This window comes from Microtus oregoni, unplaced genomic scaffold (assembly GCF_018167655.1).
Source record: "Microtus oregoni isolate MIOR12 unplaced genomic scaffold, Mior012 000012F_ref0000307, whole genome shotgun sequence".
NCBI lineage: Eukaryota > Metazoa > Chordata > Mammalia > Rodentia > Cricetidae > Microtus > Microtus oregoni.
The window spans coordinates 4,580,743-4,607,397 of record NW_024543071.1 but is presented as its reverse complement, the minus strand read 5'-3'; positions in this window follow the sequence as shown (position 1 = coordinate 4,607,397).

Sequence of the window (26,655 nt, the reverse complement as noted above, 5' to 3'; positions counted from 1 at the left end):
CAAGCCTTCCACCTCACAGGTAGGCCAGCATCCTCCCACCTGCATTGTTTACACCAGGCTCCTCTTCTACCATCAGCCACTAATTCAGCTACCATAGAAATTCCTAAGTCTCTTTTTCCAATCTGAAGGAAGTTTATTTTCTTCCCATTTTCCTCCATTTCTCACCTTCCAGGATAGTGAGGGCAGGGACTCCCAGGCTGCTGAGGGCTCGGCTTTCATGGTGGAGTCCTGAGTCTGACCTCTGAGGACAAACGCAGGATCAGAAGGGAGAGGCCGCTCAGACGTGACCCATGGACAGAGTTCCAGGAGCAGAAGTCTTCATGTTGTTCAGCTGGCTGCTCTGAGTGTGACGGGGCCACATTCTCACACTTGGCCGCCGTCTCCTGCTTTCTGAGATTTCCAGCACCCTCGGTGCTGCCTGGGTGCCACTCCCTTCCAGACTCACTTTCTGTCCAGGGGTCAAGCCTTCGTCTCAGTTTCAGTATTTGGCCATATACCCTAAGCAGTTTTCTGACCTTGAGAATCAGTCAAGGTTGAACGGCAGGCTACCTCGGTGGCACTACAGTGTTGTATGTAACTCCTGTTTGGGACAGTTCTCAGAGTCAGGAGAGTTGTCCTAACTTGGGGAACTTTTCTCTTCAGAAATGACTCCTGTTAAGCAGTGGGACCGGAATGGCTTCCAGCATCCTCTGCCTCCAGCAAATGGGGGCTTGGATAATTTCTGCTAACCTCAGTGTTGGCTTCAGCAAGAGCAGTGACAGCCGGGCTGTACCACTCCTTGGGTCTTCTCTTGCTTTTTACTGTCTGTGTGGCTTTAAGTACCCATGACTTTCAATTAATCGGTGTCTTCCTATCAAGAGAAAAATCATTAGCTCTAACCAAATGCCGTGCCCTTCATTGGATAAGGGAAACACAGGGATGTCAACCGTGATGCCAGGATCACTGGGGCCTGGAGGGGGAAGTGACCAGCGTAAGACTCTAACTCGGTAATACAAGACACACAGTTCACCGTGGAACCCTAGAGAGACCAGGAGAAAACTAGTCGGAATGGCAGGGGAACCCATCCTCCACGGCACCCCAGGGAGACAAAACTTGGGTGCTTTTTATGAAGAAGAAAAGATGTTCCAGACACAGGAACAGATCTCACAGGCAGGAAAATTCAAAAGAGCAGGATGTTTTTGGAAGACACCAAGAAAATCCACATAGCTTCATCATAAGCTTTCCAGGCTCTAAAGAGGCGAGGGTAGATTGGAGAAGGGGTTGTGCATCTGATCAAGACTCTGGACTTAATTATTCTGCGAGGAATATTCTGGAAGTCTGAGGGTAAAGAACAAGAAAATCAGCTTTAGCTCCATCCCACACACTCCACAGTATGAGGGACGGTGGCCTGGTGGAGGACACATAGGAGAAAGATAGGGCTGGGGAGATGGCTCAGTAAGTAGGGTACATGCTGTCAATCCCCAGAACCCACGTGGGGGAAGGGGAGAATTCCCAAAAGTTGTTCTCTGACTCCTGCGTGGACATGTGTGTACACCAAAAGCAAACAAGCATATGTAAAGCAAACAAGTAAATAAATAAGCAAGACAGGCCAGAAAGCCGAATCCACCGGAAGGAAACCCCCTTTGAACAGAGTCGGATGTGCGGCTCCAGACTCAGGGCTCCGAGGTCCACTCGCCAGAACAGAAGCCCCCTAAACAGCTGGGGAAGTAGCTTTGTGACTCAGAGAGGGACTGAAGTCAGTGAGGATGTCTTGTCGAGTGAGACCTTCCAGACGGAAAACAAAAGCACCAGGAAGTAAGTCAGGGAATAGTGATGCAGAGGGGTGGTCAGAGACTGTAGGAACCAAACCAGCTTTTCTGTGACTGTGTTCCAAACTGATGGTCTCTTCCGGCTTCTGAAAACACTCATCTTAGTGATAAATATCCCTTCTTTCTATCCAATTCAGACTTTAATTAATATGCAAAAACCACAGATTCTAATTGTTATTAAATCAACCCCCTACACACACTAGATAAGTAATGGGCAGATAGCTAGGGAACAGTTTTAATTCTTTAGGCTGGAGTTGCTGTCCTCACATGCCCAATTCCTGCAGGACCTTCCCCTCATCACTGAAAGTATGTGTTTGGCACCCAGGCCTGGTATCGGGCAGATGTGGAGTTCCTTACTTCAGAAGTGCAGCTGGTAGAACCAAGAGCCTGAGAACAGGAACTGCTGCCAGGAATAGCAGGGCAAATTCACCCACTTCCAAGAAGGTCACTCAGTGTGAGAACAGGGTGAAGGCAGCTTGAAGCAGATTCTTGGCACTGCCACGGCCATGTCTGCCTGTTGCATAATGTACAGCCTTCAGTTCCCTTGATGGGGAGCGCTGTTGGCCTGGCGTTTCCTGTTCCTCCCCATGATGCCATTTTCCAGCCACACCCTGCTCATCGCTGCTCCTCAGGTGACTGTCCCTCAGGAGCCAGCCTCCCTCCTCCTTTTCACAGCTACCTGTTGAGAGTCCTATTTTTAACAAACAATTATAACCTAAGCGCTGTCATCTGTCAGGTTGTAAACGTTCGTTAAAAATAGGAGTCCTAGACATGCAGTCATTAGGCAACAAAAAGCCGGAAACAATGGGAAAGTCACAGTGGGAGATGTTAATTCCGTCTGAATTCATTACTGACGCTCATCTTCAGCTGTGGTCGGACAGTGGCTGATCTAACAAGAAGGAGGGCTGTTGCCCTTCACAGAAAACTAGCCTTCAGGTGCTTCATGGCTGTGGTACCCTGCTCCTGTCCTTAACCTAAAACAATTGATGTTATACTCCCCAGACTTGTCTTAGCAATGGGATGGGAAATACACAACACCATCTCAAGAGCGATGCCTACCTCGAAAAAGAACGCTTGAAACAATACTAGCTCTCCTTGGTGTCCTTAGCTCCCCACTTTTTCACTGTGTACCCCAGCACTTGTGGGAGGAGATCACAGAGGTAAGTTCCATTCTAGTACTTTTGGGGGATGAGGAAATGAGGTTCAGAGAGGTCAACAACTTGCCCCAAATGAAAGGGCTGGGCCCCTGGGCACACTCTCCAGAGCCTGCCTCTGAGCCCAGGTCCTAAGAGGCTTCTGCTGCCTGCCTGTCACTCGGAATGTTCTTTTGAGGGACTGAGGCAGACCACACTCTCGAAGCACCCTCGTTAGACTGCCTGGTGCAAACCGCACTTGGTTGGATGGCTTCGACAGCTTGGTTTTCAGCCAAGAGAAATTCTCCGGTTTGTTTTCAGTGGGGTCCAAAGGTTACGACTGTTCCACAGCCCCTGTTCTCTCTAACTCAACACCCTGTTAGGACACCTCGGACAGCCGTTAAGACTCAAGCTATGAAAGAGTGCGAGCCAAGGCGCCAAGGCTCCAGCTTCACGGACTGACTGCATTCTCATTTAACCCCAATGCTGCTGGGTTCATCTGTTCAGGCCCCAATGCCATTTTCTCTTACCGCGCGTGTGTTTTCTTTGGAGCCATATTCGCAAACCAGGGGATTCCCCACCCCCCCAACTGGGAGATGTTCAGAATTCTACATTCACAGAACACTAGGACATGGCAGACTAGTAAGCTCAATGGAGCCGAAGGCCTTTAAATAGCAGTGCTTCACGTGACAGCTTCCACATCTACCAGCGGGGGAGGAGGGGAGCCTTACTAATGGACGCCACTCAGACATGACTAAACGGTATCTCTGAAAAGCTGATTGCTAGGTGTTTGTTGGCATCAACCCAGGTGCCTATGACGACTAAGATGCAAAACTACCCCCCTAAAACTCTAGCCTGAATGCACCCCAAACAACACAAGACAACATATGTAACCAGGTGTTCAGGGAAGAGGAATTGGTTCCACTGATGAATTTTTTCTTGTATAAGTATGTGTCTGCTACGAAATACTTTGAGTTACTATTTGCTCTCTTAAAACTCAGTGTTTTCCAGGCCTAGGTTGATGGCTCAGCTGCTAAGGTGCCCACTGCATAAGCAAGAGAACCTTCCTTCAGATCCCAAGAATTGAGGTACAAAGGCAGCGTATGCCCTCACTTCAGTCGGGGGAGGGAGAGGGCTATGAATAGGGACAGAGACAGCTGGGTCCCTGAAGACCATTGGCCAGCAAACCTAACTGAACCAATAAGCTTCAGGTTCAGTGTAAGACCTTGCCTCAATAAATAAAGGTGGCAGGCGATTGAGGAAAGTGGCCTGTGGTGGTTTGGATGCACGTCCTCCATAAGCCTCTAGCATTTGAAGACTGGGTCTTCCGCTGGTGGCTGTTGGCAGAGGAGGAAGTGTGTCACTGGATTGAACTCGAGGTTTCAAAAGCCTGGTGCTATTTCAAGCTAGCTCTCTGCTTCCTGCTTGTGGGTCAAGATGTGAGTTCTCAGCTGCTGCAGCGGCACCATGCCTGTCTGCTACCGTTTGCCTGCTCCCATTCGCCCCAGTGGCAGGCTTTTCTCCCTTGAATCGTAGGTCCCAAATAAACCCTTCTTTCTGCAAGCTGCCTTGGCTGCGGAGTTTTACCATAGCAAAAGCAAGTAATTAATACAACACTCTATGTCTACTTCAGGCCTATATACTCACACGTGTGCATACATGTAAAATAACACACACGCGCACACTGTATTAGTTGCTTCTCTGTTTCTATGGTTAGATACCATGACCGAAGCAGCTTACTGAAGGGAGGCTCATGTCAACTGATGGTTCCCGAGGGGTAAGCCGCAGGACTCACAGCAATAGGCGTGGTGGCCGGAACCGCTGAGAGCTCACATCTCAGACCAAAAGCAGGAGACAAAAGCACATGGCCTTTGAAACCTCTATGGGGGTGGTGGCCCACACCTTTAATCCTAGCACTCAGGAGGCAGAGGAAGACAGATCTCTGAGTTTGAGGCCAGCCTGGTCTATAGAATGAGTTACAGGACAGCCAGGGCTACACAAAGAGACCTTGTCTAGAGAAACAAAATAAAACCCTCAAAATCTGCCCCTAGTAGCGTACCTTCAGCAAGCCACACCTGCTAGCCCCACCCAAAGAGCACCACCAACTGAGAACCAAGTGTCCAAGACTACAGGGACATTCGACTCAAACCACCGCATACATACAACTCAACGTTTTCTTTCTCTCTCTCTTTTTTTTTTAAAGCATCTTTGAAATTTAATAAGAAACTTGGTTAATTTAGCTACAAGTAACTTTGGCCGCGAATAAAAAGCTACATGCCCACCCCTTCCTCAGACTTTATTTCATAACTGCATGTCTAGAATGACACCATTCTGGGGGCTGGGAGAACCCTCCCATCCCCTGAAATGCTCCTACTGGGAGCCTGAAGCCCACAGAAAGAATTCTCAAGCTCTGAGAGGGAATGCTTCGTAAACTTCACAGCCAGCATCAGACTTTGGTGAGAGGAGGCCAGCGTGGAGGGTGAGGAGCGCCCGGAGCTTCTACATTCCTCCCTCAGCTCGCCGAGCTGCAGATAACTTTTTCCACGGAGCCGTCCAACCCCTGTCCCTGCGAGACCTGGCCTTTTTTTTTTTTTTTAAACAAGTCAGTAAACCAACGAGAACTTCTGTCAAGTCTGGTGTCTCTATATAAATGGGTACAAATTTAACCTGACACGTTAATTTCTTTCTAGAAAACAATTTATAGTCATAGAATCTCAGAGTGTTGGATGGGCCTTGACGGTCACCCAGTTCACAGACCAACCTCATGCTTTTGTGGCTGACTTCTAAAGAAATCTGTTTCCCTGGGTGTCCGTGATGAGGTCCTGGAGCCAGACCCTTTGTGCCTTCATCCCACTGGGGCAGCTGGCTCCCAGCATTGTCTCATCTGGGTCTCTTTCTGGGTAGGGTCAGCTGGATTCTCCGAGGGAAGAAAAGCAGAGATAAAATGCTACCCTCGGAGTTAAGGAGTTTAGCGGTGCATCCCCAGGACTGAAAAGGAAAATCCACTACTGAGGAAACTTCGTTATTAATAACACTAGCTCTATTTTCGTTTCATTTCCTTTTGTTGTGGTGAAACAGTCTCACAAAGCCACTCCAAGGAGAAAGGGCCTATTCTGACTCATAGTTCATCCGTCCCTGGGATGGATGGGGAAGTCACAGGAGCAGGAACCTGAGGGAGACGCCACTCCGCACTCCCAGGAGGTAGAGGAGAAGGCATGCGTGCTCCTGCTCAGCTTGCTCTCTGCATCCAGTCAACTCCAGTACTGTCGATGGAATGGCCACCCCAGCATGATTAATGCAGCACCCCCCATGTCAAGTGGACAATTAACATAGACCATCACAAACTCCATCCGTGGGGAGACCAGCTGACTCGGGCCAGTCGAGCTCCAGAGTCCACACAACGCACAAACCGAAGAACAAACTGAGGATGAACAGAACGGCCATTTCAAGAGAGAGATTAGAACAGGCCTGTAGTGTGGAGAACTAGAAACTGGCTTATTTTGGTCACCCAGTAGCTATAGTTATCACTTAGATGTCTGTATTTCTCTTCTCTTCATAGAAAAGTCTACATGTGTGGAAAGGAAAGCCCAGAATGCATAGTTTGACTTTAAATAGATTCAGAACCAAAAAGTCCCGCCACCCCGGAAACAGTAGCTGTGAAGCACAGGGCTGGTAGAGTGGCCTGCACGGAGTGTAGGCAGGGGCAAGAAGAGACAGAGAAGGATGCAGAGGCTGGGAGAAATTGGGCCAGCAGACTCATGGAAAATCAAGGACAGCAGATTGCAACAGGGAGACCAGGAGGAGTCCAGTCTTGTAGTATCAGCATCCAGGACACTTTGTCTAAACCTGGCCACCAAGAAGGCTCCATCTGCTAAGGGACAAAGAAGTACAGAGTCTTGGCCCAGGCTGTGGACAGAAGCAGAGGAGAAAGATGTGATGTGCCATGAAGACCTGGTATAGATCAGGTCAATAAACGCCAAAACCTCTTCGCATTTGCCTTCCAAGAGTCAGTCTGCGCTCCCAAATCTTCTGCATCGGCCAGGAAGATAGAGTGTGCACGGGGACTTGGAGAGGAAGCTCAGTCAGTAAAATGTACCCAGGCCCTATCATTCATTCTTTTCTGTGCATGTGTGTTGTATATATGTTTTTGTGTTTGCACAAGTGCATATGTGTGCATATGGAGGCCTGCTACAAATATTGAGTCTTCCTCAATCACTCTTGGCCTGGTTCCTTAGGGCTTACATCTGAAGGAGAGGGCACCAGTATTAGTGGTCCAGCTAGCCAGCTTGCTCTAGGGATCCCCTGGGTGTGTCTTTCAAGCTTTAGAATTACAGTAGCTTACCACACCCACTCAGCATTTACATGAGTACTGGGATTTGAACGCAGGCCCTCACGTATTTGAAGCAATCGCTCTGTCTCCTGAGCCATCTTCTCAGGCCTCCTTATCTCCAACTGAAATTTCTTAGCAATGCCTTTTGAGATCTTAAAGTACTTGTGACAACTGGCTTTAAAAAAAAAATTACAGAATGCTTTCTGGAGGCCAAAAATTCCTACTAGATACTGGAAGATTAAAGTGTTGAGAGTTATGGGTAAAAAGAAGAAGAAATTAAAAATGCATGGAACACTTCACAGAGAATCACAAGGATCTCTGATTTATCAAATTAAAAGGCACATTAAAAAAACTATCAACAAACCTTTGGTTGACTTCAAGGGATTATTTTATTTGATGAACATGCTTTCATGATGAAAAACAGGCCTTTTTTTGGTTCCTTCTAGAACTGAACGTTCATTCCACTTTCCATCCCACAGGGTCTGCTCAGGTAGGGAGAGACAAGCACTGCTGTTTTCGCTGTGTGGAGTTTTAGGTTACCTGCTGGGCCTCACTTGGGTTTTCTGTCCTCTTTGTCACCATCTACAGGTTTCTTTTCTGCCCAAACAAGCTCTCCCTCCCACCCTAAGCCACATGGAACAGGGGTCTAGAGGGAGGCTCGTCCACCTTGTTTTTCTCCCGAGGAGAATCCTGCTTCGGTTTCTGCTTTTGTTATCTGTCTAGTTTGATGTGCTCTTCTAGAAGCTCCAGGCTGACTGAAGACGACTTTCCCCTTGACACTTGATGGTTACATGCGTGTGTATATATAGATATACGTACATACGTGTATATATATCTGAGGGCTGAACCAAGGATTCGCTCACAGAAGCTAAGCTGTGGGTTCCATCCCAATCTCTTTTTACTATTTCTTTTTTCTGAGAGCAGTCTCACTAGTCTGGAATTCACTGTTTAGCCTAGAGAGACCTTGAACTTTTGATCCTCTGTCTCAGCCTCCCAAGTAGTTGGGATTACAGGCCTCCCCACCAGGCTCAGGGCGCTACTTCTCCTCCATTACCTTTTATTGCTGCCTCTGTTATGATAATTCATGTCACTAACCTTTTCTTTTGGTTTTCACCGTTTAAAACTTAAATAGAGACAATCAAGGGAAAAGAATTTCAAACACAAGGGAGGGTCAGATGCCACTCATGCCCTGGGGAGCTCTGCTGCCCTCGTCTGTCTGTCTGTCTGTCTGTCTGTCTGTCAGGCTTTTCCCTGCATCTCCAGAGGAACCTCTTAACTGTGCAAACAGTTTTCTGAGAGAGGGCCTAAACTGGCATTATTCTTGTCAGCTGAGTGTCTCATCAGAGGCTAAAATATTCCTTCTCGGGGGTGGGACCCCAGCCCCAAAGCTACTCAGTGAGGTCTTAAGCTACCCTCTTATCTGCACACGAGCAAGTTTAGCAATTAGAATTCTTGCTCTCTCATTTGCATAACTTTCTCACGCCGAGGTGACTGCGAGCAGGGGTTGGGGAGTGCTGGATAGTCCGTCTCCTTTCATCTTTCCAGTCTGGCTTTTTGAAAAGTCAAAGTAGCTATATAAGGACTGGACCATGATTTGATTCCATTGCGGTTCTGATCAGGAGGCGTACGTTAGATGTCTTCCTTTGGGGGAATTCTTGCTGTACATAGACATCTAAGGGGCGACCTCGTCCCAAAGGCCACAGCTTGTGACAACAGGACACGCATGTTTATAAAACACGGAGAGACTGGATAGGGAGATAGAGAAATGCCCAAGGAAGAACACTGGTTACACAAACGTGAGGACCTGAGTTCGGATCCCTGGCACCCACGTAAAGAGCTGGGAGTGACTGCAAGAGCCTGTGACTTCAGCATTAACAGACAGGGGCAGTCCCTGGAGCTCCAGGGCTAGCCAGCCCAGCCAAAAAATGGTGCGCTCCGGTTTTAGTGAGAGGCCCAGTCTCCGGGTGAGAGGGTGATACAGCAGGCTGCTGGGTGGCCTCCACAGGCAGGCGTGGATACACCTGCATACACTCTGCACCAAACACACGAGTGCAGGGAAGCCAAGGTGGACAATGGGTGTGGAGGCACCTGCAGAAGAGGCACACTGCAGCCTGGAGTGTCTGTGCTCATCAGGAAAGGGACACGGAGGGACAGCTTGGAGTGGTCATCTGCCAAGGGACACTGTGAACAGAGACAAGAGGGGAAAAGCCTTGATGTGTCTGACCCACTAACAACCCTTGAGGTGGGGTCCACTTTCAGGGAGAGGCCTTCCAGGCCACTTGGATATGTGGGATGTTAAGTGAGTGTCTGGGGTGTCACCAAGTCACATGACTTTTGTCTTCTCTTTGGGGGACTTTCAAAAGCAGCACATGTTTAATTTTAGATGCGCCATTCTTATTTATTTTGGCCACATTAGTACTTTCTTTCTTTCTTTTTTTGAGACAGGGTTTCTCTGTAGCTTTGGAGCCTGTCCTGGAACTAGCTCTCGTAGTTCAGGCTCGAATCACAGAGATCCGCCTGCCTCTGCCTCCCAAGTGCTGGAATTAAAGGCGTGCGCCACCACCGCCAGGCCTCACATTAGTACTTTTTAAGTATCTTTTATGTGTACTGATATTTTGCTTGCATGGGTACCCCCAAACCGGAGTTCTCGACAACTGTGAGCTGCCATGTGGGTGCTGGAAATTGAGCCTGGGTCCTCTGGAAGAACAGCCAGTGCTCTTATCCCCTGATTAATATCTTTATTAGTAAGGCCCCTTCTTAATATCTTTAAATGAATATATGTACGTTAGGGATAGGAAAACAGCCTTTCCAGCAAACCTTCTTAGGAGTTTTCACAAAAGCATATGGCATACCGTCACAAATACAATCAAAATATTGAAGTTCCTGCACCCTCAAACCCCTCTATGGTTTTTGCAGGGAACCCTTCCCTCTCACCTCTGGTCCTCGGCAGCCCCAGGTCCAGGTCTGTTCACACATGTGGCCTCTCCTACAATGCCATGTACAGTTCCCTGTACATCCTATGGCTGTGCTCTCCCACGCTCTCACTTCCTACCAAGCACCCAAGACTCACGACTATCACTGGAGAGCACTTTCTGTCATTGAGTAGATGTGCCCAAATGTGTTTGTCTACACGCAGGAGAAGGACATCTGGGAGGTGTCTACATTTTGGCAGTTGCAAACAGAGTCTTCCTGGGCACCCTATTCAGGTTTGTGTGTGAGCCTACATTTCCATTTGTATATATTTAGGCATGAGTCTCGCTAACTACGTGACTGCTGGCCCATAATCTACGTCTAGTTTTATGTTTTCAGAAAAGAAAAGGAGACCCTGCCAAGCTATTTTCCAAAGTTATTGTCCTATTTTGTGTTCCCACCGGCAGTGTGTGAGTTCCAGCTTCTCTCTATGTGCTTGCCAGCACTGGGCATTGTCATTTTGAAAATGTTTAGCCATGTTAGTCTGCGTAGAGCTGTATCTCATTGTTGCTGTAGTTTGCATTTTATCTTGCATAATAGTGAGCATATTTTTATGGAACTGGTAAGTTTTTAACTCCCTCGGCTACACAGAACCAGCTCCCCAGAGCTCTCGGGGGTATGTGCCGTGCCTAGAGGCATCTTGGTGTCTCTGTTGGGTGTGTTCTACACGCTTCTAGGGTTTGTATTATTAATTAGAAATCGAACTACGGAGCTGTGCTTGTATCAACTCCTGGAAACCCTGAGCTCAAGAGGCCACATGCACCATGCTCTCACCTCAGCGTTCAGCTGTAAAATAAGAGACAAAGGAAACATCAGTAGCTGTGGCCAATTGGGGCTCTCTCAGGCTTTGCTTCCTGGGACCTTTGGGTGCCATTCTGTTCTCCAGCACCACAAGGAAGTCACTCACGAGCCATTTGGGGTTGTACCAAAGGTGGGTGTGGATTTAAGACCCCTGGCCTCTAAGCACCAGAGATCACTTTTAAGAAGCAATCGAGAGACAGATCCACCTAGGGAGACTGTGACTTCCATTAAAGGCTGCTTGTAGAGTTTATTCATTTTGAGATTTAGATTTAGCTTAGTGCAGAAACAGAGGCATGTCTAATCTGTGGGACCCAGGAGTTTACATTCAGAGTGGATTTAGAAAGAGCAAGGAGAGGCTGGGCAATGGCTCCCTCTGTAAAGTGTTCACCATACGACTGTGAGAATCCGAGATCACATCCCGGCGTTCTGTAAAGTGCTCCCATATGACTGTGAGAATCCGGGTTCACATCCTGGCGTTCTGTAAAGTGCTCCCATATGACTGTGAGAATCTGAGATCACATCCCGGTGTTCTGTAAAGTGCTCCCATTCGACTGTGAGAATCCGGGTTCACATCCTGGCATTCTGTAAAGTGCTCACCATACGACTGTGAGAATCCGGGTTCACATCCTGGTGTTCTGTAAAGTGCTCCCATATGACTGTGAGAATCCGGGTTCACATCCTGGTGTTCTGTAAAGTGCTCACCATACGACTGTGAGAATCCGGGTTCTCATCCTGGCATTCTGTAAAGTGCTCCCATACGACTGTGAGAATCCGGGTTCACATCCTGGTGTTCTGTAAAGTGCTCACCATACGACTGTGAGAATCCGGGTTCACATGCTGGCATTCTGTAAAGTGCTCCCATACGAGTGTGAGAGTTCACATCCCGGCGTTCTGTAAAGTGCTCCCATACAAGTGTAAGAATCTGAGTTCACTTCCCCAGCGTTCATTTAAAAGGCAGGAGCTGGTGGAGTAGCCTGCAATCCCAGCTCTGGAGAGGTGGAGGCAGGCAGATCTCTGGGTGGGGGAAGTCACTGGCCAATCAATCTAGCTGAATCCTCAAGTTCCAGGTCCAGTGAGAGACTCTGTTGTGTCAATAATAAGATGGAAAGTGACTAAGGAAGAGCACACACGTGAATACACATGCACACACATGACACATAACACACAGCATGCACACATGACACACACATACGCATGCCATAAGGCACACACATGTTCCCTCATGGCACACACACACACACACAGAGTATGGGGGCCAAGCAAAGAGGCAGAAGAGACAAGTGACCACTTGCTTACTAAAGCCAAACACGGCTCTGAAGCATTCTCACTGCAATTACCAGTTATGCAGAGAAAACCTTCATTTAAGGGCAACCGTGTGGCTGTTCCTCACAGCTCTCTCTGCCAGAGGCTTTGGCAGATATGGAAGAGGCTCAGGCTATGGCACCTGCCCTTCTGGAGTCCATCCTGGCACAAAGAAACGCCGGAGGTCACTCTGCTAACACGGAGTCACCCGTTAGCTGGTGGTTCACAGCCAGAACTACCAGCTCCTGGCAGGTTCACACCCCCGCAGCCACACTCCCACACAGCCACCCCAAGTGCTCTCTTGAGTGCTCTCAATCTTGCCGTGGTCAATGGCATTTTTCAAAACTCCTAGCCCACTGCAGAGCAACACCCTGGTAAAGCACGTGACATGAAGCCTGCAAGTCACAGCAATGCCGACTTCTCGTGCAAGACTTGAAACGCTTTCTCCCAACCTCTGCGGTCATCTCGCTGTTGACTGGGAGCAGTAGTGACAGCCATCGACAGCATTGGTCACAGATGGCACTCTGGCAGCGAGGAAGAAGAGGACGCGGAGCGCCCACTGCAGTTGACGATCAGTTCATTTACCAAGGCCTGGGGCTGCTGCAGTTACACAACAGAAGAAGTAACGTGCTCTCAATCCCCACCCGCGTGCGCTGTTGCCACCCAAACCCTCCTCCTCCACGATCTGTTTCCTGCTCAGCCACTGGATGAGTAGAGGAATCAAGGCAGGGGAGGTGCAGGGTTCTCAAGTGATGGAGACCCATTCAGAGTGCCGACGAGGGTGTGGCTTGGCTTGCCTCCCTTCACTCAGGTCACCTGAAGCTGATTCATCCTGTCCACCCTGCTAGCCCCTCTGTGAACTGAGATTCTCACACCTTGTGTGGTTTTCACTGGGTGCAACCTGCCGAGTAACATTACGGTCAGGGTACTCACCTACAACCTAGGACTTCTCTAATCAGTGTTTCCAGCTCACTGAAGTAGGGCTCACAGTGATCCAAACCTCAGTTCTGGCAGCCCCAGTCACCATACGGTGGCCAGGCGAGATTTTCATGTCCATTCTGTGGCCAGCTGCAAACCAGTGACCTGGAGAGGAGTCACCGCCCACAGCAGCCCTGGGTATCTGTCTCTCCGTGGAAAGCATTTTATTTTAAGAAACAGACGGAACCGTCATAGTGGGAACTCTCCTACAAGTCGGGGTGAAACTTCAGCAGGAACAGGATGTCGGCGTTCTCAACACTACAGTCAGCTAGTTTTAGTGAGAGAGAGCGAGAAAAGACAGCCGGAAGGTCCTGCCCTAGTACTTTTGTGAGCAGTGCTGAACCTTTTGCAGAACATGGCTACAGAAATTGTCTCAGTGACTCATGATTTAACTGCTCTCATGAAAGAACATGAAAAAAGAAGAATTTAGTGTGTTTAGGTCATTGGTGTGGTATTTTTAGCACTGATGTTGGTGTTGTGGTTTTTGATTACTCAATAAGACAGGAAATGAATTTGACCTCAAGATGTAATTGTCATACAGAGGTGGAGAGGTTTGCGCCTTCCTTTCTGGCACTTTGACATAAACCTCTGAGATATCAACACTGGCATTGAGCTCCGGTGACCAGAATGGCCCCTCAGCTTATCTTCTGACCCACTTCTCTGATGCCCACTGACTGTCAAGCTAAGTTCTAAAATACTCTCCCCTGGTGATAGTGATTGATTACCCTGCAAACATGCAGGCCTGAGCTTGTATTTCCAGAGCACACATAAAATCCAAGCATAGCTATGTGTGCCTGTAGCCCCAGCAATGGCTGGGCAGAGAAAGGAGCCTGGTAACCTGCTCTCCGGTCAGCCACACCGAAAGAGTGACAGCTTCAGCCTCCAGGTCAGTGAGGGATCCCATGTCAAGGCAGAGGTGGACAGCAGCAGAGGAAGACACACAAGACCCTGCTCTGACCCCCCACAGTACACGTGTGCCCCCCCACACACACACAGCTCTCTTTCGCTCAGAAGTCTGCACAAGTAACTAATAATATACCTGAGAAAGTCTGCCTTGTAAAATAGGACTCTCAGTTCTATCTTTCTGTCCCTTTTTTATAAAAGGTCCTGGAAAGATGGCTTACTCGTGGTCATTAGCCAACAAGTTACAGAAACAAGAGCTTCAACTTCAGATCTAATGGGTGGCTTTTTTTAGATTTGTCTGTCTTGATTCCTCATAAATTCTCATAGTGGTCCCTATTTCTTCAGCTCACCGTTCTCCAAGTTCCACCGTGGTGTTTCATAGAGATCTTTCTTCCCTTCAGACCACTGTTCTCCAAGGTCCACCGTGGTGTTACACAGAGATCTTCCTTCCTCCGTGTGCTCCTCTACCCCACTTCTACACTACTGAAGTTCAGAGAGAAGCAAACAGCACAGCCTAGGGAAGGTAGATAGGAGATACTGTGGAGAAATGTAGTGTGCTTTTGTTTCATTTTGTTGATATGTGTGTGGTGGGAGAGGGTGTTTACATGTGTTTATGTGCATGTGTGTGTGAAGGAGCTCACACACAAGTGTGTAAGCCAGAGATGTGCATCAGGCATATTCTTCTATTGCTCTTGTGTTTTTTCAGACAGGCTCTCAGTGAACCTGGAGCTCATTGACTCATATAGACTGTCTGGCCAGAGGTCCCCAAGGGCTGTCTGGTCTTCACCTTCCCCGTGTGTGCCACTGGGCCTGGTTTTTAGCATGGGTGCTGGGCATCTGAATTGGGTCTTCATTTTTGTACACTAAGTTATCAATTCAGCTATCTCTCCATCCTAGGGCTGTTTGTTTAATTTAATTTATTGTGTTATATGGAGGGGGACACACGCTCTGGCATGAAAGTGCAGGTCAGCAGACAACTTTTAAGCATTGGTTCTCTCATTGCTCCCTGTGGATTTCAGGCAGCAAACTCAAGTGCTTAGGTTTGGTGGCACCACCTTAACCTGCAGAGCCGGCTCCCTAGACCTGTCCCGAGTTTTAATGCGCAGGAGAGAAATCGAGGACTTTACCCACCCCTGTTCCAAGGTGGGCAGAGATGCCAAAGCCAGAAAGGAAAGATGGAAACTTCTGTGGAGAATCCGGGCAAAAATTGTGAATGTTCTTGACACCTCGAAAGGCAGTCGAGACTTAGGAGCGTTTGTCTCGGTTTCCACTACTCTGTGTGTGTCCCATTTTCTCTGCTGGGGAGGCTCTGACTTCCTTCCTAACCCTGATTCATTTGCTTAGTCCCACAGCCGCCACTGTCTCCTAGTTACGACAGATACATATTAACAGGGCTGCAAGCCTGTCTGCAGCTTCTGCAGCTCGCCACCAGCTGGAGTGTCTGCGCTCAACAATGACTTGGTTTGGTTCCACCTCTCCATCCCCCATCATGCCTCCCTCTTATTTCTCTTTGAAATCCATTCGGGTCTGCAGCCCAACTACCCTGGAGGCACCGACTCTATCCTGAAATACATTTGAGCCCATTTGCTTCCGTCAGCATCCGCTTCCAGTCCTTTCCTCCTGTCCTTGTTGATTTAACTTTCTTCTGTTTAATATGTAAATTGTTCATATGCTTGACCAGAGACTCCACGTGACGTTGCTTTGTTACATGGTTGATTTTTGACTGATTGCTGATGATGGTTGGGGATTATGTCTAACAGGAATGAGTCAGTGAGAGAATTTCACATGAGATCCTGTAAGGTCATGTCTTTGACATCCATTCATGACAAAGTCCCACGTGCTCCAAAAGCCTGAAGCTATCCAAGGGCATGTACCCAGATGGCAGCCTTGGGAAGCCCCAGAGGAAAGACAAAGCATCTGGGATGCCACTCAGCGGAAACTTGTCCCCAGGGCTTTGACCTTGGTGGAGTAGTGGCTGATGGAGGATTTTTAGAAAGAGTACCTGCAGAATCAATTGCCAAGACAAGTGCAGCTTCCCCTGGGTGGGAGAGGCTGCAGGAGGAAGGAAAAGGCCTAACCTCCCCCTGAGGTCAAGGCCACTCTGCACACACTGTGCTTCTCTGCAGCAAAGAGGGTGATGTTGTTCTAGAGAACCTGGCAACTAACTGAACAGCAGCCAGAATGCCCTCTCCCTGGAGAAGAGATAAGGACAATATGACTCATAAAATAAATCATTCCGAGAAAAGGGCTTCAGTTAGCACGCAGTATATTTGTTCCACTTTTTAATTACATTTATCAGTCATAAAATCATTCACAAACTATTTACATCATTGGCCATAACCTGTAAACCCAGGGCCAATAGACCAGTTACTCTTGGAGTCAAAGACAAACACCTTAAATTCCCAAGAAGTTTGGGCGCAGTTCGCTATATGAAGTCCTCTCTTCCTCTTTCCAGTCCATGGGAAGGGAGGAAAATATGTGCAGGTTCATAAATTGCCTCTGGGGAGATTTTGGTTTGTGCCACTTGGGAGGAATGGTTCCTAGGAAGGGAACTTAGCTGAGGAGCGAAGGGACCACTGAAATAGATGCTGTTTAGTCCAGCTGATGCCCAGACTTCTCCCTAAAGACTTCTCAAGCCATCTCACCAGACAGGGATGAGGAATGAAGTTGTAGAGTGGGTTAAATGTCGCCCTTTGGAATGCTGAAGATACTTTTCTGACCTTACGGTGTAGTTAGAGGAGAATGAACTCCATCCACACCGACTGTTCTCACCTAGACTTCACTGTATGAACTCTCCAATCCAGAAATAGACTAGAGTCACTGCGAGAGTAAATGCCTCGCTGGGCCACGGCGTGAGGCCCAGATATAGCCATTCCAGACTATTCTTCATTCTCTTTGTGTCTCTCCTTAAACAGAAGCTATAGGAAGACGCATTTGTTGATCACTTATTACACACAAGGCAAGGTGTTAGGAATAAGGTAACAAGAGGCATTAGACATGGCTGACTAGTTGTCAATTGCTGCATAATAAACCCCACTGCTATACTTGTTCAGAATTCTGGTTCAGGCAGGGCTGGGTTAGCGTCTCTTCTGTGGCTCACGCTGCTGAACTCATTGACCTGGCATTTCTTCTGGGATTACTACATCCTCACACATCAGCAGGTTGGTGTCAGCTGTCACCTGGCTCAGATGATTCCTCATAGGGAGGCAATGATCTGAAAAGGCCAGCCTCAATACACAAGCACTTTTCAAGCTTCCAATAGCATGTTTGATGACATGCGATTGGTCTAAGAACATCACATGCCGGACCCAGAATCACCATGGGAAGAAGTTACTAAGGGTGTGATGGTAGAATTTATGAAGGTCATTATAGCATGAATTCTAATTGGTATTAATAATAAAAACCCTGAGTCAGATATAGGGGTTAGTGCTGAAGATCAGAGAAGCAGAGCAGCCAAACACTAGAGAGTTCTTTTACCTCTATCGATGCTCAGACCAAAGGAGTGATCCTGTTCTCAGACTACATCTCCCAACTGCAACTGTATACACCAAACCTCAGACTGCACTGAGTTCCTATCTCCTCTGGCCTTATATTCTTCTCTCTGCCCAGGCATATCACTCCTGTCTCCACCTCCCTAGTGCTGGGATTAAAGGTGTGGGATTCCCAAGTGCTAGGATCACTGTGAATAAACAGATTCAATCTTATGCAGCCCAGGGTGGCCTTGAACTAACAGAAATCTGTCTGTCCCCTGAGTTCTGGGATAAAGGAGTTTGCCACCACTTCCTGGCTTCTAGTGGCTTAGCTCTGCACTCTGATCTTCAGGCAAACTTTATTTGTTAAAACACAAACAAAATATCACTACAGTCAATGACTGTGGTAATCTTGCAACCGTAATCTCGTGAGAAGACAAGCTATGGGCATTCAAATCAAAACCACAACACAGTGCTTGTTCCTGAGTCTCAAGGACCTGGGCCTGGACCCCTCTCTGTCCTTGCCAGTCTGCCTCCCATGTCTGAGCTGCCACTTAGTTCCCAGCAGGTTTTGGTGACTCAAAGCATCCTAGAGATTTGAACTCTGAGCCTAGGACAGCTTTGCTCTTGAGCCAGCAGTCCCTGGTTGTTTGTTTTATGTCCCTGACTAGCTTAAAAATATGGTAAAATAAAATATGTACCTGATAAAAGATATATAAATACTGCATATAATAAACAGCTAAAAATAAAAGTCTGGCTGCTCCATTTTATCATCTACTCCATGGATTCTTTTTCTTCTTCTGAAGACATCTCAGGATTATCTGTTATCTGGTCTCCCAGGGTTAATTGGTCCCCATTTCCTGCTCAGGATTTCAAAGTTACAGAATTTCTTCGGGTTTGCAAAAGCCGAAGGAATGGAGTGGGCTGTCCAGCATCTGTAGTAGTCTGCGGTCTCCTCCTCAGTCCCTCCCAGCTGGCTGTGGCACTGGGATTTGTTAAGTTCAGGGCTTCCGATCAGGGGTCACCTCCTTCCCACTGGAACTGGTTCTGTGGGAGCAGGTGCCAATGCCTTTCTGTCCGCAACCAGCTTTGTGCATGAAGTAGGTCACACAGTAGATGACCCCAGGACTGCAGCAGACAGCGAGATGGTGCATGCATGGGAACTGTCATGGAGTCCTGGCGTCTGCTACCCAGAAACAAGTTTCCCGTTCATCTTCCAATCAAGACAGAGTTTGCCTTTCTTTTTTTTTTTAATTTATTTATTTATTAAGGATTTCTGCCTCGTCCCCACAACCGCTTCCCATTTCCCTCCCCCTCCCCCGATCAAGTCCCCCCCCCCTCATCTGCTCGAAGAGCAATCAGGGTTCCCTGACCTGTGGGAAGCCCAAGGACTGCCCACCTCTATCCAGGTCTCGTAAGGTGAGCATTCAAACTGCCTAGGCTCCCACAAAGCCAGTACGTGCAGTAGGATCAAAAACCCACTGCAATTGTTCTTGAGTTCTCAGTATTCCTCATTGTCCGCTATGTTCAGCTAGTCCGGATTTATCCCATGCTTTTTCAGACCTAGGCCAGCTGGCCTTGGTGAGATCCCAATAGAACATCCCCATTGTCTTAGTGTTTGCCTTTCAAATAGGCAGCGTGCATCCCATCACACAGTCCGTGCTCACCCCAAAGAGTTAAACCCTGCACTCTGCAGCAAGCAGACAGGGGACAGGTGTGTGAGACCACACGCCCAGGCGGCACACAGCAGGAGCAGGCAGACAGACGCTGCCGTTGCCTCTGTGTAAAGACTGTCCTTAAGACAGAGTGGGAATAAGGGCAGCATGGGTGGAGTCCGGGGAGAGGAATGAGCATCCTCACTTCAGAGCAGTGCAAGCCCTGCCACAGAGGAGCATGTGTCAAGCCTGTCGGTCTAGACAATGTCAGGGCCATCTTCTCAGGAGATCTTCATCAACCCCTTTACTTGGGAGCTCGCTTCCTGATCATCTATCCCAACAGAGCGGACTACACAGACAGAACCGCCCCCTCCTCCACAACACAAGCAGCTTTTCAGTCTGCGGCGAGGACTACAATGCTCATGAAGCCTCTCGTTTCCCCAGGCTCTCTCTAAGCCTGACTGTGGCAAGAGGAAGACCCTGCCAATGTCCTCTGCACAATCTGACTTGAGAAAGGCTTATTTCTGTCTGTTCCGAGGGCAGACAGACTTCCAGGTAATGCCCGAATCCACCCTTCCTAGGAAGGCCCTTGCCTTTCTCTGGAGGAAAAACAAAGAAGAAAGCTTTCAGTATTTCCGAGTCTGTCTTCCCCAACCCTCTGCCTCTATTTTATCGGCAATTCTCCAGCCTCTTTTTAAATTAGTGTGTCTTGTTATTAAACCAGTCCCGTCATCTCTTTTTAATCTTCCTTTTGTTTCTGGGAATATTTCTAAACTTCCTTCCTGCCTTCCCATAGTGAAAATCTTCCCGCTGGGGTTTGTAGTTTGGCAACCTCAGCTTTCATTTTATCAAGGGTGCCTGGGTTGCTTCTCAGGCGGCCATGACCTCTTAGATCTCACTGCCACCAGCAATTGTCCAGAGTCTCTGTCACAACAGAACTGTTTGCCCAGTTCCTCAGATAGACATGGTGATGGCTAGCTTAATTGACAGCATAACCCCCCCTTGAGTCACCAGGAAGAGAATCTCTGCCAAGAATTGTCCATATCATCAGGTTGGCCTCTGGAAAACGGGCATTAAATTAGTTGATATGGGAAGGCCCACCGTGAGCAGCACTGTTCTTTAGGAAGAGGCCGGGATTGGGTAAGAATGGAGCAGGAAGCTGCATGAGTGAGCAATACCTGCGTCCAGCACTCTGGGCTCTCGACTGTGTCCAGTGACTGGACTAGTGTCTTAAGTACCTGCAATTGTGACTTCTCTGCTGCCTGGGACTGTGATAAATCCCTTTATTTATTTAAAGCCAGAATAAATCCTTCCCCCACCACTTGGTTTTTTTTTAATATTTATTTAGTTATTATGTATACAATATTCTGTCTGTGTGTATGCCTGCAGGCCAGAAGAGGGCACCAGACCTCATTACAGATGGTTGTGAGCCACCATGTGGTTGCCGGGAATTGAACTCAGGACCTTTGGAAGAGCAGGCAATGCTCTTAACCTCTGAGCCATCTCTCCAGCCCCCCACCACTTGGTTTTTGTAGGTGTTTTCATTGCCCTACAACAACCACCACAACAGAAGAAACTAGAATAGACCTTCTTGATTTTTTTCCAATTAATTTTCATTGACAGATAAGATTTGTGTATTTACTTACAACATGATGTTTTGAGGTATGTATGCTTTGAAGAACGGCCACACTCACCTAATTAACACATGCATCAGCTCCCATAATCATCATTCCGTGGCTGAGAGCATAGGGATCTCCATTCTCTTTGTGTCTTTTAGAAGGAAGGAGTCTTCCTTGACCAATGGCTTCTTTCTTCTCTGGAAGTTCCAGAGAGGATAAAATGTTTTCTTTCCACAGTTGGAAGCTGAAGCCTCTTTCTCAGTGATGTGAGTCTGTTTAAATAGCTTGTAAAATATGCAAGGAAAAGAACCCCCTGAATTTTACTCTGCACGATCAAAGGCCCACCAGCTTCCATAGAGAGTAAAGTGGTAGGGACCGACGGTGGGGAAGAGGAGAGGGTATCAGAACCTCGGGCCTTTGGGCAGGAGAGCCTGATCATGTTTACGGCAGCAAACATACTTGGTCTGAAGCAACTGTCCACGCAAGCTCCCTTGATGCATTTGTGGCTCCGCCCCACATGGCTCTCCACCCTAGATGTGTAACTGGGAACGACTGTCCCATACACATGTTGTAGGGATGGGGAATCTCAGTGCTTTCCATAATCCTTACTCCATTGCCGCTTGATACCCCATATGCTCTGAGGCTGGGGACTGAATATGATTTGAGATAGTTCTAGAAAGTCTCAGTACTAAAAGCTTGGTTTCTGCTATAATTCTGAGAGGTGGGGTCTAGTTACGTCCTCGTAGTTACGTCACTGGGAATGCTGCCACCTCAAAGCCTCAGTCATCAAGAACAAGGTGGCATGAGTTCCTCTACTTCTCAGCAGGCCACCCGTGCCGATCAATCACCATATGGTGATGTAGCCAAGAGGACCACGCCAGAGCCAGTTCACCCCAGTACCGTGCATTAAGAACTTCTTGTCTTCGTATACTGCCCAGCGTCAGGCATTCTGTGATAACGGTAGAAAGCAGACTATTTAACATAGGACCTAAACCTCCTCCGCGTGCTAGACATGGAGTTCCTTCTTGACTTGGTAACGCCGAAAGGTGAACATACGAATCAGGTCTCCTCTGAGGGAGTCCGCCGTATATGGAAGAAATAATTTGACCAGCCGCAGGTTCTTATTACTGCAGCTGTGTTCTTATTACTAAAGATACACGCTTAACTGGAGGCCACGGCACAGGGAAGAACATTTGTTTCCTTCCTGAATCACAGAAGAGTGAGACAGAGTGCAGAAGCAGGGAAGGGGAAGTCTCAGAAACTTCTCTGTTGTCAGCCAAGTTCATGACCTTGACAGCCTCAGTGTGGGTGCCTAGCTCTTCCTGGACTCTACCCACTAAATACCAATAGCATGCCACTCCAGCGGCAGCAGCTGAAACTCCTCTAAGATCACCAAATAGCCTCAAGGAACCAAATTGTCCCAGTGGAACCCTTGTTCTGAAACAACTGAACCCATACAATGTTTAGGAAGAGCCAGTTCTTGGTGGAGAATGGAGAAAGCTTGACATTTCTGGCCAGGCTGAGTCAGCCGGAGGGACATGGAGACGAGAGATGGAAGGAACCACAGGGACAGAGCCCTGGAACTCACTGATCTGGTGAGCAGGACTTTGTAGTCCCCGGGGGAGCTGACCTGTGACTGACTGGAGACATGCTCCTCTTTCTCTTTCCTGGAGCCAAGGCCAGGCTATATACAATGTGACAGAGATTCCTCTTTATTCCTGGCACATGATAGCCTGTCTTCCTTCGTATCTAGTGGTACACATTCCATTCAGAGTTTTTAGTGGGCATCTGGAAAGAGTTCAAAGTCACCCTGCCCAGAAGTCTTCCAGAGAGACTGTGTCTCCTTGGCCATTGGTGGGAGACAGCAATGAACCCCTCATGCAGGAGGCAGACACAGGGTGTCTTTGAGGCTTCCCTTAGGAGAGAAGGGTCACAAACATTTGAGGTCAGTGCTTTCCTTGCTTTGGTGTTTCAGGCTTGGGTCTAGACTGGTCAGTGCTGGACCCAGGGATCTAAGACTGTGTCTGACGTGCCTCTGCTCTCTTCCCACAAGAACACTGGGCTTGGTGTACTTCGTGTGATGGCCAGCCCTGACCTCCTGAAATGCCTCTCACTTCACTTCCTTCCCTCCTCTTCTGCCGGATGCTGATTCTCTGTGGATTCTCAAACTCATCCTGGTTTGAGGCATCGGCAGTCAAATCAGCACCACCTAGGTTGTAATAATGACGGTTATTCAGCCAGGGTCACGGGCCACAATCACCACCTAGAACAACATCCCATTTGGGAGATGATGAAGTGGGGATCCAGAGAGGCTGAGCAACACACTCGTCTGTTGTCACAGAACTAGTGACCTCAGGTCTAACAGCTCATCATCACAACACTGTTGGACAGCACCAAAGCAGAGGGCGTCCACTTGAATTTTGATCTAATTTTTGTGCCGTGACAGTGGGTTTTAGAGTCTCATGTAGCCCAAGTGAGCCAGTGGCTCAGAGGTCAGGGAGACCTTTAAACTCCTGATCATCCCACTGAGATGACAGGCCTGTGTGCAAACATCCCATTTTCGGAGCTTCTGGAGATTCAAACTCAGGTCCTCCGGTGTGCTGGGCTGACACTCTACCCTGTGAGCTCTCACCTGTAGGAAGGGGATTCCTTCTATGGTGGTTCATTTTCAAATTTCTATCCATTAGAGAGATTTCTGAAGGTAGAATTTGAGGTCAAAGATGAAAAGCATTTTTTTTTCAATATTCATGTCACGTTTTGCCAAAGCCCCCTTTTAGAAATCCTTGCCACTCTGGCGCCTAGTGTGTGCTCGTCCTTCAGCGGTGGAGCTGAGCATGCTCTGTGTTACCTGTTCCCTGGACATTATCTGCTTTTACGCTCATGTCTGTTACCCGTGTCTGTGCGGTCTCCTTTTCTTAATATTTTGTAAGGTCTTCTTGTAAAATAAGGACAGTGACCCTTCCCTTCAGTGTTGAAATGTTTCTGTCGGCTTGTGGCTTGAGTTTCCATGTCGCTGGGGTCCATAAATCCCTTCCTTTCTCTCCACTTATCTGATTGATGTGGTGCTTAGAAAGTACCCACAGTTGGGCTTTCCTCCTGATCTTAAAAAGCCTTGAGTTTTCCTTTCATGCCAGCCCATCTGTAATGCATTTCACCATTTCAGATGTGGCTATGGCTCTGACCTTGTACACATAACCATTTCCCCCATCTCTTTTTGAGTAAATCATGTTTCCTCCCTCCTTGGGTCCCATATTTAGTACTGAATGTTCCTAGCCGTCTGGGTTAGCTCGAGGTCCAAGTCCTAAGGCTTCGTCCACAGGATTTTCAGTTGCTCTCCACGCTCCCTTACTGCCCAGAGCTCCTCCCTCTCCCCATTACCCCTTTCCAAAACTTTCTTACCTGTGCAGCCTTCTGTATTTTTCCATATGTAGTCCGGTATTATGGGGCCATGTTTCTTTAAGAGAAGAAAACTCCCTTGTTCTTTGGAAGGAAATTGGTTGTGTTCCTTGCCTGCAGTCTCCCTCCCAAGGGAGCTTTTTGCCTGTACCCTCTGCCTGGGACTCCCTTTCCACCCAACTTGGTCACCTTGCGATTCCAGCTACTGACCTGAACCGCCCAGCTGTGTCCTGGCTCTACCATGCTCCCCGTTCCCGGACTCAGCTCCATTTCCACTGGTGTCTGTGGGAGCAAAGGCAGCAGTTTGGTCTCACCCTTTGCCAAACAGCCTGACGTCCACCAAAGGCACTAAAGAAGAGACGCTTGGGACTGGGGACCAAGTAAGCGTATGAACCAGAATTGATCCTAATATCCATGTAAGAAACAGATGGGTTTGTAATCCCCGCAGCAGACGGGCAGAGACAGGATGCTCCCAAAGGCTCACTGGCAGGCAACCTAGCCCAACTGGCGAACTCCGACTTTCTCCTAGTGAGAGACCCCATCAGCGAGAGACCCCGTCTTTTATAGGTGAGGTAGGGCCAAGTGATGGTTCAGCAGGGAAGGTGCCTCATGCTCAGCCCTGATGACTTGAGTTTGAGTCCTGAGACCCATGTGATAGGAGAGAATCAATTCCCACAAGCTGTGCTCTACAGGTGTATGCTGGTACCTGTATACTTTCTCTCTCTCTCTCTCTCTCTCTCTCTCTCTCTCTCTCTCTCTCACACACACACACACACACACACATACATACATACATACACACACAATAAAAAGAAAGCTACTGCAAAGAGCCAGGCAGAGGCAAGTCAGGTAGCAGTGGGAAGGAGCTGAGATTCATCCTGATCTTTAGACAGCCTTGGTCTTCGAAGTTCATCTGAGCTTCCTGACACCAGAAAACCCACCCAGAGACCCCCCAGATCTCATAATGTCTATGGAGTTTTCGCAGACCCCCCAGCCCAGTCCACAGCGAGAGGATATTGTGAGATGGTTATGAAACTGAGCTTCACTTTTGACAGCAGTGCTTGAATAAACATTCTAATACTTTGTTTCTCCAGATCTGTTGCTAAATCCATTGCTTCTTCACAAGTCAGAAGCCCAATAAACAACTCCTGCCATGCTCCAGCATCTACTCAGCTGTCATCCGCAGGCTCTGAATGACGCATACAGTCTCAGGAGCCTCACCACGGAAGGACTTGCTTTGTGAAATCCATGATCTGGGGCCATAAGAAGCAACTGGGGAATAAAAGCAACCACTGGTGGCAGTAGTACCTTATCATGTTGGGGACCTGACCTCCAAGGAGGACGTTTGATGGGGGTCTTCACAGCTCCCCTTCTGTAGCCAAGGGTGTAGTCAGGGTCTTGGTTTTGAAATGGAGCAATCCCCTCATTGCATTTGGAATAGAAAAGGAATCCTATTTTCCTTTGCTTATATCCCCAACCATGGATGCTCAACTATTTACCCACAATATCCTGGGTAAATAATCACCAACCCCTCCTTCTAAATCTGTACTCGCACACTGAATTAGGAAATAAATGGTGGGCCGGCTCCTCCTCTGTGTGTGGGAGTGCTAACTTTTCAAATCTGCACCAAGATTTTATAAACAGTATACTCTATGGTCTCACCCTATATATAGGAGGAGCAGGGCACCGCCTGAGGAGTAGATGGAGAAGCTGCTTACGTTTGTCACACCAGCTCACACCCACACCCAACTGTCACCCATCCTGAAATTCCTACCATTAGAGCTACTACTTTCGCTCTTACCACGGGGCTTCAGGCCCCAGGTCCTGCTGCTTCCTCAAGCTCCGTTTCATGTTGCATCAGGCGCCTTTATTTTTCTACTGCAGATTTCAAAGGGCTGGGCTGACTTATAAAGACTAGCAAAAGGAAAGGGAAAAAGAATCCCTTCCACTGGGGGAACTGGGCAGATGTCCCTTAACCAAGGATGAGGCTGGCATGTGGATGATGTCATGTGGACTGCCTGGACCTTCTGGCGAAGAGGCTCTGCACCCTGGGTTATTCTCCAAATCCTACAGTGGCCCTTTCTAGTGGTGAGAAAGGTCTTGACAAACCCAGGGTAGGAGGCATTCTACAAAATCACTGGCCAGGATCAGTCAAGATTACAGTCATTAAAAAGAAGAAGGAGGCCGGGCGGTGGTGGCGCATGCCTTTAATCCCAGCATTCGGGAGGCAGAGGCAGGCGGATCTCTGTGAGTTCGAGGCCAGCCTGGTCTACAAGAGCTAGTTCCAGGA